Source organism: Heteronotia binoei, chromosome 10 (genome assembly GCF_032191835.1).
Source record: "Heteronotia binoei isolate CCM8104 ecotype False Entrance Well chromosome 10, APGP_CSIRO_Hbin_v1, whole genome shotgun sequence".
NCBI lineage: Eukaryota > Metazoa > Chordata > Lepidosauria > Squamata > Gekkonidae > Heteronotia > Heteronotia binoei.
Genome location: NC_083232.1, coordinates 54348303 through 54359157, shown reverse-complemented (window position 1 = coordinate 54359157; position 10855 = coordinate 54348303). Strand labels below are relative to the sequence as shown.

General features: G+C 41.4%; 1 protein-coding gene across 4 annotated transcripts in view; it reads left to right on the top strand.

Annotated features, from left to right (window-relative positions):
• Positions 1–6012: 6012 nt before the first annotated feature.
• The window catches only part of HYCC1 (hyccin PI4KA lipid kinase complex subunit 1), a 69721-nt gene continuing 64878 nt past the window's right edge, over positions 6013–10855 (top strand). Inside the window, exon 1 of one of the 4 annotated variants that reach the window (XM_060248654.1) lies at positions 6013–6658. The gene's annotated coding sequence lies outside the window, so the exon portion shown is untranslated. The remainder of the gene's footprint in view (positions 6659–10855) is intronic. The other 3 variants (XM_060248655.1, XM_060248657.1, XM_060248656.1) reach the window with 3 other exon arrangements.

Sequence of the window (10855 nt, the reverse complement as noted above, 5' to 3'; positions counted from 1 at the left end):
TAGGACCAAACTTGCTGAGATTCAAAAAGATCTGAGTTTCCCAATTTGGGAAACATACGGGTTGCCTGTATGATGTCTAGGGCTGCCAGGTTTTAACTGTTCCAGTCAGCTCTCCCTTTAATATCTGTTACTTCATTACATTAAAAGCTTCAACTGTCCATTTCTGCTCATTAAACTTATACTAAAGAGACAAGATGTTTTCTCCTTATCCAGTTGACAACCTTATCAGGCAGTTTGGTAGGGCAATTGTTCTACAGCACTAGACTTCTGAAGTTCAGAAAGCTGCTAATTCAGCCCTGAACTCAGCAGGTGTCCACCTCTGTTCACCATCCTGAGAAACGGGTTTGTGAAAGTGTGCATCTCAAAACTTGTAAACTTCAACAAATTAAAGCACAATATAAGCATTCTCTTAATAGCTGGCCACACATGATGAAATTGTAATAGGCTCAGGTGGGCAGTCATTGTTGGGGTGAAGCAGTACAACAATATTTGAGTCCAGTGGCACCTTTGAGACCAACAACAGCATGTATAAATCAACAATAGCATGTATAAATCCAGGGAAAAAACTTTTTTGCCATTTTAAATAATAAACTACTTTCACCAGCAGATGAGCTGGCATCTCTGATTAATTCTGATGGCAAGCCTGTTTTTTAATAGCGCAGATATTGACCTTTTCTTTCTATATTAAAATATGATGAGATCTGTAGATTTATTTCAAATTCAGTCCTCCCACCTCTGCATAATATCTAGGACAATTTACCTCTGCCCTCTTGTTATAGCTATTTTACACTTCCCCACCCACTGTCATCATCAGCCAGTTATGTGGGCCAAGATAAGGAAAATATAGAATGCCATAGTAGGAGAATACATGTGATTTCCCCAACTCATGGAGGAGCATGTGGAATTAAATGTCTGGCTGCTATTTACAGTGCCTGTCACAGATTTAGCATAACATTGTAGTGCTGGCCTAAGAGATTCATCTCAGGTTTTACAGACACGGGATGATGTCCCTCCTATGTCTTACATCTCTTATCTGCATGGGCTTTATACTCAATTAGTTTCTAACCCAGTCAGACATGAATTGCTGAGCGTTTTCCAGGATTTCCTGTATTTTTTAAATGTAACATGAGAAACAGCCGTTACTGTGAAAGAAGACTAGAACAAAGGTATCAAACTAATTTGTTATGAAGGCCAGATCTGACATAAATACCACTTGGTTGGGCTGCCGATGCATGCTGTAAAATGTAACGAGGTACAGGAGATATAAACTTTATAAAGGTGATTTCAGATGTCAAATGGCAATAGCAGGCTTGATTAGATTAGATGTGATATGCACAGGGATAGTAGATGTGGAGATACCAGCATTGGTAACAAGACAGGAAACTTAGGTCCAAGAGGATGAAAAGAATAAATGGTCATAAGTCTGACATTAAAAAACACAACACTCAGTTGCTGACCTAAAAGTAACAGCACTCTTACGAAAGAATTTCAAGGGAGAGGACAGTCAGCCAAATGAGGCCGGGAGCGCCTACTGATACTCTGGTCTCTCTCAGCCACTGCCTATGGCTGGCCGGGGCTAATTAGTGGGGGACAAGGCCCCCCCTTTAGACCGGCCAAAAATCAATCCATGGGTATCTGGTGCTCTAGTTATTTTTTGAGGTAAAGGCACCAATTTTTCAGCAGAGCATCTGGTACCACTCAAACTGTGCCCCCCCAATTTCAAAATGATTGGATCAAAGGGTCTAATTTTATGAGCCCCAAAAGAAGATGCCCCCATCCTCCACTATTTCCAATGAAAGGAAGGCATTTTAAAGGAGCATGGTCCCTTTAAATGTGATGACCAGAACTCCCTTCAGAGTTTAATTGTGCCTGTCACAACCTTGCTCCTGGCTCCATCCCCAAAGTCCCCAGATATTTAAATCAGACCTAGCAACCCTAATGTATCTCTCTTTGCCTTGATACTAAGGTTAGTAAATACAACTTCTACAAGAGCTATGAAACTAAGGGGGAACTCTGCACTGCCCGCTAATTCCGTCCCTCCTTCCAGTGGCTCCCTTGGCTCTTGTGCTCTCTTTCCCCGCTCTACAGGTAACCTCTGTGGTGGAGAAGAGCTCACAAGCCTGCCTATCTCCCCCTACTTCCCTGCTTTAAACATGGTGGAAGTAAGTGACCTATCTATGAGTCAGTGCTCAGAGGCTGACTGAAGTCCTGATGCTAAGCATGCTTACTGGAGAATAAGCCTGCATTTTCCTCATTAACTTCTGGGAGCCACACAATGTGTGTGAAAGAGCTGCATGTGGCTTCTGAGCCGCTGTTTGGCCACCCCTGGGCAATACCACACTGCCTTCCCTCCCATGGAAAATTGAGTTTTCCCCTCCCATTACAATTGAGTTATTCTACTTGATTACAGTGTGCAGGGAAAGGGAGAAGTGGAGAGGGGAAGTCCTAACTCAAGATAAAAATACAACCAAGGAAACATCCAGGTTAGGATGCAAGTTATAGACAAGCTTTTCTACCTCTGAGTCATCTAGGAAATGGAACAAACAGTGACTAATCTGTTTAATCCTCAAAAGTGCAATTTAGTTATATATGGAAGAGTAATGCAGTCTTTTAAATCTCTAACATATCTTTGAGTAAGGTAAATTATGTAAACACTTTTGGATTATGTAAAATAACGCTCATCTTAGAATGCAGAATATAATTTTTACAAAGACAGTAAAAAACAATTAATTTCCACGGATTCTAAGAAGAGATTTAATATGTACAAGTCTGGTCAAAACTAATCATTCAAATAGATTTCAGGAAGTAAACTGTGAAGGTTTCTAGAGGCAAATAGCCTGTCAGAATTGCCCTCATTAACACAGTGCTTATGCTTGCAATCTTAAGAACACTTAAGAAGAGTAAGCACCACTGAATAAAATGGCACATTACTGAGCAGACCTGCATAGAATTATTCCATGTGATGCTAGAAGGAGCAGTTGCTTCTGGATAATTAAAGGCTCTTCCACAGAACGCTTCTGTTTCATTATAGAGCCTTATAGCCTTGTTTCTTTTTTGTGTGTGTGGGGATATTTTTTGGGTGGTTTTTTGTGTGTGTCCCTTACATGACACCTGGACTTTTATTAGAACAAATGAAGACAGTACACATAATACATAATAAATGTATGGATTCTGATAGTAGACAAAGTCAGATATTGATTCCTTCTTCTACAACTGTATCTTTTTTGTGTTTGTGTTCTCTCCCCACCTTTTCTTTTTATCTGCACAAAAAATTCTAATAAAATATTATGAACCCAGGACATGAGAATCAGATTTAGGCCAAGCTTGGACTTGCTTTAACGGGTTGTTGTCAAAAGATGTGTTACAGAAGACCAGAAATACATGGATACACTTTTTAAAAATACATTGTCTGGTCTTTTTACCATATATATGTTGCTGAGTTGGTTCTGGACTGGATTCCAACTCAGATTACTCAGGAGGAGCACATGAAGCCAGAAACATGGCCTGGAAGCAGGTCAGGAAACTCAGGAGACCCCCTACACGGTAGATGACTCTCTGACCCATATGTCTCAGAGGCTTCCTGTCCTTGAAGAGTCTGCAGTTGAGACTCCTCCTCCACAACTTCCCTTTGCTCCTGATAGCTGGTCCTGGGGCAACGAAGCACCAGTCTAGGGCTTGGCTCCCAAGCCCACCAGGCCCCCAAGCCTTCACCAAGAAGGAGCAGCGGAGGCAGCAGGCTTGTACTGAGACAGCCAAGAGGAGGCACAGTGCCAGGTTAGTTGGCTGTGAACCAACTATACTATAGAACCATAGAACCAGACTAGATCTAGTCTCAGGTCAAAACACATGAAACTCCTGGTGATGTGCATAGGAGTCCAGGTAGTTTCCTTTATATATTTATATTCTATTTTCTAAACCAGTGCCTGGAGTCAGTAATGGGCTGGATAAGGTTGAACAAGCTGAAACTTAATCCCGACAAGACAGAGGTTTTCTAGGATAATGGAAAGGCAGACCAGGAACTTAAGATCTATCCTGTTTTGGATGTAGTTATGCTCTCTTGGAAAAGCCAGGTTTGTAGCTTGGGAATGCTACTTGACACAGCAGTTACCTTAAAAAAAAACAACAGTCAGCTGTGGTGGTTAGGAGCACTTTTTTGCCCAGGTTTGGTTGGTCTATCAGCTGTGTCCATTCCTGGTTCAGTTGGATGTAGCCACAGTGATTCATGTTTTAAGTCCATCAAGATTGGACTATTGCAATGTACTTTGCTTGGGATTACCCTTGAAGAGTGTTCAGAGGCTGTAGCTAGTGCAGAATGCCGTGGACAGACTGCTGTTTAGGGCCAGGAGCGTGTGACTCTAATATTACAATTACACTTGCTACTAATCCACTCCTGAACCCAATTCAATATGTTGGTTTTGAACTTTAAAGCTTTACATGGCTTGTGACTGAGGTATGGAAAGGACTGTCTTCTCCCATATGTTTCTGCCTGGTAGTTAAGATCACAGGGAGAGGCCCTGACTGTCCTATCAATCAAAGAAGTTTGTTTGGTGGGTACCACAAGAAAGGACCTTTTCTGATGCAGTTCTGTAATTATGAAATAACCTCCTTAGAGAGGTGTACCGGGCCCCCTCCCTTTTGGTCTTTAGAAGATGGTTTTATTTAGGAACATAGTTACTAGCAATTGTGATTTTAAGTTTTTGTCTTTATTATGTATTTTATCTATATTGTAAGCCATTTTGGGCTCCATAAGGAAGAAAGGTGGCTAATGTTTTAAAATAAATAAAATTTCTTATACTCATTTGAAAGAGATCTCTGATTCTCTTTTTGATATAATTCTGCTGAGCTTTGACTTATAAATATATGAAAATAAACTTTTCACAAGTATACTTTAGATCAGGGGTGGCCAAGCTGTGGCTCAGGAGCCACATATGGCTCTTTCATGCATATTGCGTGGCTCTTGAAGCCCCCATTGCTCCATCAGCCAGCTTGTAAAAGGCATTTTTCTCTTTAAATCACTTCTCCAAGTTGGCAGCTTTGAGAATACATTTAAAATTAGCTTTCTTTCCACCCCTCCCTCCTTCTTCCTATTTGCTTTCCTTTTCTCCTCCCTCTCTTCCTGTCCTGCGGCTCTCAGACATTTGATGTTCATGTCATGTGGCTCTCAAACGTCTGACATTCATGTCTTGCGGCTCTCAGACATCTGACGTTTATTCTATGTGGCTCTTATGTTAAGCAAGTTTGGTTATCCCTGCTTTAGATAGATGAGGGTTGCCCTTTCCATCAGATTATGTTTTCAATTATTATGTCATTGCTTATATTTTAATTGTTTCTGGAGAAGTGGGATAGAAATTATGAAAATAATATCAGGAATGACAATGTTTGCACTACATGCTGGTGCTATAAAACTCTCTTACTGAAATGAACTATTTCAATCCCTTTTGGACACTGTGAGGTGCTACAAGAGTCAGTTCCTGAGTACCCTGTGATGTAAGGAAACGGGTAAAACTCAAACCAAATTATTTGGAAATGGAAGTCACAAATTTGTTTGGGCATTTTCTCTCAGGAATGTATCATTTAAAATGATGGGAACATTTGCAAGTGGGAGGGATACTATACGTTTCATCTGTCTAGTATCCCTCCCATCTGTCAAAACGTATCCTCCCCCTCCCAATTTTCTCTCTGCCTAGATTACTTCCGATGTTGCAGCCCTATAAGGAGAGAAGCAGCTGGAGTAAAGCATTTTCGGGGGTTAGGGTTGAGCACTTTGAATTCTCCCTCCCGGTTTCATATTAATTTTGCGGTGACTTGATTGTTACCCACTTGTCTGCCACAGCAGTGACTGGTTTGCCCTTCTTCATGGGGTCGTTAGGGAGATGATTCCACAACGGTGCGCTGAAGGGTAATAAGGGTAGTCCTTATGTGATTCTAGTACATTAGAGACAGGATGATTGTTTGGCCAAGGCAAGGGCTACGCTAGCTTTGCTGTGGTGGCAGATGGAGAGGATTCATAAGCTCCCTGATCTGCGACGGACAAAGCAGCCCACGGTTCTCAGGATGGAGACCTTCACCTTTTTTGACCCCAGCAAAGCCGATTGTATTGCGTATTGTCAATCAGTTGATGACGACACAACCGAAGTCCCGCCTCCAAGTATTATTCCGACTACACGGCTGTTAACTCTCACTTCGTCTCCTCTCTCGCAGTCGGGTAGCCCTACCCCTTTGGAGAAAAAAGGAGGTGGAATCAACGACAGCTCCCGCCCCTTGCGAGCTTTGATTGGTGAAGAAAGGTGGCTGTGGCGTGACGATTGGCCTTCATCCCGGCCTCTCAGCAATCTGCCGCGCTGGGTGGTGCGGCTGGCTGCCGCGCTCGAAGTCCCTCTGTCAGTCTCTTCCTTTCTTTGCCTTGCACTTTTGTTGGTTTGCCTCAGCGAGCGGACGAGCGAAGAAACGAAGAATAGCTCCGTTAGGAGTGAGCCGAGCCGGAGTCGGGTTAGCTACGGAAGGGGGTGAGCCTGGATCCTGACTGACGCTGAGGGAAGTTTTGTTTTCTGGCGAAGAAGAGAATTTTACCCCCCTTGGCTGGGACAGTTGGAATCGACGGTTGAGTAACGGCTGTTGGTAGAGAGCGGCGGGTTTCTTTCTCCCGGCGAGTTCGAAGGTTTGAGTCGCTTCCGTCCCTCTCCTGAAACACACTTCCCTTTTCGATACCCCGTCTACGTCCCCCCTCCGGCTTTGGAGAGCGAACTGTGAAGCGGGGTTCAAGGGAGCGTCTGCTGCTCTCTAGTCCGACCCGAAGAGACTACCGGGGTGGGATACAGGCCGAAGGAGAGGGGGCCGTTATCTTTGGAGCCCCTTGTGCTTGCACGCCAGTCGGTGTGTGGGCGTGCCTGCCTGCGTAGAGGGCAGAGAGTGTCGGAATGCTGATCTACAAGCTTAAGCTTTTGCCTGCTGGAGGTCGGCTTGGGATAGCTTTAGCGTCTCCTTGTATGGACTCGGCTGGTTACGCCGCAGTCTTTCTTGGCTTTCTTTTTTATAGTTAACTCGAGAGCAAGCCCCGTTGAGAGTCCTTAGGTAACCGCGCATAGGATCGGGCTGCACGTGTCCAAGCGTAGTCAAGCCTGTGCTGATCATCGCCAGTTCCTCGTCGGATACAGTTTCCACTGAGACGAGGTTGGCCCACAGTTAACAGTCGTAAGAACTGGCGTGGATTTTATGTTGTCTGACGCCGATCCTATTTTCCTGCGTCGTTCTGTTCCCGCTCCCCCCCCCATTTCTATTAGAATCTATCCCTAAAGTATTTCGTATTTGAGTATAGGCCCCATAATTCCTTTTCTAAAAGAGTTTCATCAGGCCATGAAAGTTAGTTGGCTTTCTAGGTTGAAAATTCACAATTAGAAAATTGCCTGTGATTTGGTCTCCTGCCAAGCCGATTTAAGGAAGACCACGGAATTACTGGCATGGTAATTCGTCTTCGAACGTTTAGCTATTACTAAACTGGATAACTGTAAAACTAATTTGTAATGCTTAGAAGTAATTTCTTCTTAGCAGTACTAACATTCACTAGCAGTAAGATAAAAAACGTGCTGGCACAGTCCCAACAGACATCAGTCATTTAATTGTAATAGGAATTTGCTAACCTAACAGCATTGATGCTTTGGTTAAGGATCATCACTGGGTATCTTCATATAAATGACAATTAAATGACTGATGTGAAATTAACACTTAGCAAAATGGTGGCACAACTCAAATGAAATATAAAATTTGCTTTTAAGTAAATCTTACATTTTCACATTTGAGCGCGTTGCAGTTTCTTGTATTTGTTGAAGCCTGTAACTTGAAATTTGTTATTGATATTGTCTTACGATATATACAGAACTTTTCTCTAATCCGTTTGTTAATTTCAGTATGTTTATGTAGGTGTGTTCTAAGCTGTGATCTTTATGCTTCTGTGTAGGCAGAAATCTCTGTCCATATATCTTAGTCTCCTTGTACAATGTTGCAATCTTGGATACTTGCCCAGGAAAGTCATTGTGGGAAATGTAAACTTGAAAGGACCTTCTTTTTCATTCTGTCTTGAAATGTTCTCCATTGAACTATATAGGTCATACGTTTCAAATCAAAGATAGAGTGAATTGATAGTTTTGAAATGGCTACTTGGCACCTCTCTGTATTCTCTTAAAATATAGTTGACACATGCATGAAAAGCAGCGTATGACATTTATGAAGTAGGTTTCTGTATAATGCTGACTCTTCAGTGATAGCATGGCAGTATTCTTATGTAAGGTGTTGCCATAAATGAGCCCTTTGGAATTCTTGAAAGGAACTGAGTTTTATGCAACTTTCAGAATACATGTTCTGTAAAGTAGGCATGTAAATGAAATATTTTAATGAACATATAGTTGAATTATTTGAAGCATTCCTAAAAATACTTTGCCAGTGGCATTTTCTTGTTTGCTTCTTGAGACTGTATGGAAATTACATTTGGTCCACAATGCAGTCACTAGAATTTTAACAGCTGACTACATATTCTAGTGGATACTAGGAGGCCCGCATATAGAACCTGTAAATCAAGGGTATCCAGGGGAGTATTTGGGTGCTTGTGCAGGTCCAGTGATTATCCAGAGAACATGTTCACATCACTGCACACACCATGTTTTACAGTTGACTGTATGGAAGGCACATACATTTTATAAGAGATGAGATGGGAATCAGGGTTAGAAATAGAATTAAAAGTGCAAGCAGTCAAAAGACTTTTGATTTAGAGGCAACAGACAACATTAAGTCCTATCCATGGGGTTATAATGAGTTGCCTCACTTCCTGCTTGTAGCTTCTGTAGACAGCACAGTGTTGTGCCATTGTGGATATATTATTCTGGATTATTTTTGAGCTCTGCGAGGACAGGAGGATTCAGAAGTGATTTTACCTGGCCCAGTGGGTATACATTCTGGATAGGATTGCACTGTTGGGCTATATTCAGACATATAGAGCAAAATGGAGTTTATTATTAATATGAGGCTGATCTATTTTCAAGCTCAAGTGATCCCTCCTTCCTTTTGTGCAAGACCTGAAATTGAAAACTTTTGGTTTAAGAAGCACTTGATCAAATCTTAGTTTATTGTGCAATCTAGATTGGTGTCAACATATTAAGGCTGGTTTCTTACCTACAAGCCAGTTTGTGAGCCTCTGTGGAGTTTTTCTAGTCAAACTGACTGAAATCATACTGTGCATAGAATTTACTTATACTCTCACAGTCTTTTTACTCACTGTAGGAACAGATGTGAAGATGGTTTGAAGTATAAAACTGTGTTCCAGAAACCCGCTATTATAGTTCATTTCAGTGGAACTTATTTGCATTTCATGCTTGTTAATGGTTGCCTCTGTGAACTTAGTAAATGATGTCATAAACTACTGAAGTATGGAACTAGTAGGAAGTTATTTATCTGGAACTGCTAGACTTCATGCAGAAAAGGGCAACTAGAATGATTAAAGGGTTGGAACACTTTCCCTATGAAGAAAATTTAAAGCACTTGGGGTTCTTTATCATGGAGAAACTATGACTGAGGGGGTGACATGATAGAGATTTACAAGATTATGTGTGGGATAGAGAAGGCAGAGAAAGAAGTACTTTTCTCCCTTTCTCACAATACAAGAACTCATGGACACTCAATGAAATTGCTGAGCAGTAGGTTAGAACAAATAAAATAAAGTACTTCTTCACCTAAAGAGTGATTAACACATGGAATTTACTGGCACAGGAGATAGTGGTGGCCATAAGCATAGACAGCTTCAAGAGGGGATTGGATGAACATATGGAGAGAGGTCCATCAGCGGCTATTAGCCACAAGGTATAGATGGAACTCTCTGTCTGGGGCAAGTGATGCTCTGTATTCTTGGAGCTTGTGGGGGCAACAGTGGGAGGGCTTCCAGGGTCCTGGCCCCACTGGTGGATGTCCTGATGGCACCTGGGTTTTTAGGCCACTGTGTGAAAGACTGGATGTGCCATTGGCTTGATCCAATATGACTTGACTACTTATGTTCTTGTGTTCTCATCACTAAGTAATTGCTGCATAACTAACTGCAGAGTGCTTGTTGTCCTATGTTTAAATTTTTTAATGGTGTTCCTCAAATTTGCTTCCCTTGGTGCACTCATTCACAGAATGTTCTGGTTCCTGCTATAATTGTAGTGCCAGCCATAAGCCACCATGTTAAACTAATAATTGGGTGGTAGTTTCCTGTTTATATTACTACAGACACTTTCAGGACTTTTTTAATAGCAGGAACGCCTTTGCGTATTAGGCTACTCCCCCCCTCATGTAGCCAATTATCCAAGAGCTTACAGTAGGACCTGTAAGAAGAGCTTTGTAAACCCTTGGAGGATAGGCTGTATCAGGGGTGTATGGCCTAATATGCAAATAAGTTTCTGCTACAAAAAAAGCCCTGACTTTTGTCTTGAATTCATTTCAGTTAATATATTAAAGTTGATGTTTAAAAGGAATATATTCAAATGAAATTGTCAGCAAAGTAACCACATTTTTGTTACTTGGAAATTTTAATTAGGGAATGACATTTCTAGTACTTTATGAAAGTGACCACTTGATTACAGTATTTTTTTAGTTGTTTTGATCAAGGGTTTAATATTATGAATAGCACCCATTGATAGTAACAAGAGTATTACATCAGTCATGTTGTGTTGAAATTATTTCAAGACCAAGATCATTGGTTGTTAAGTATTTAATCTATTAGAATTAATGTGTATATTGTGTGAGTAAAAATACAAATATGGAAACTATATGAAGTAAAAGGTATTTTGTTGATGCCACATGTATGCATAAAAAACACATCACACATATTATG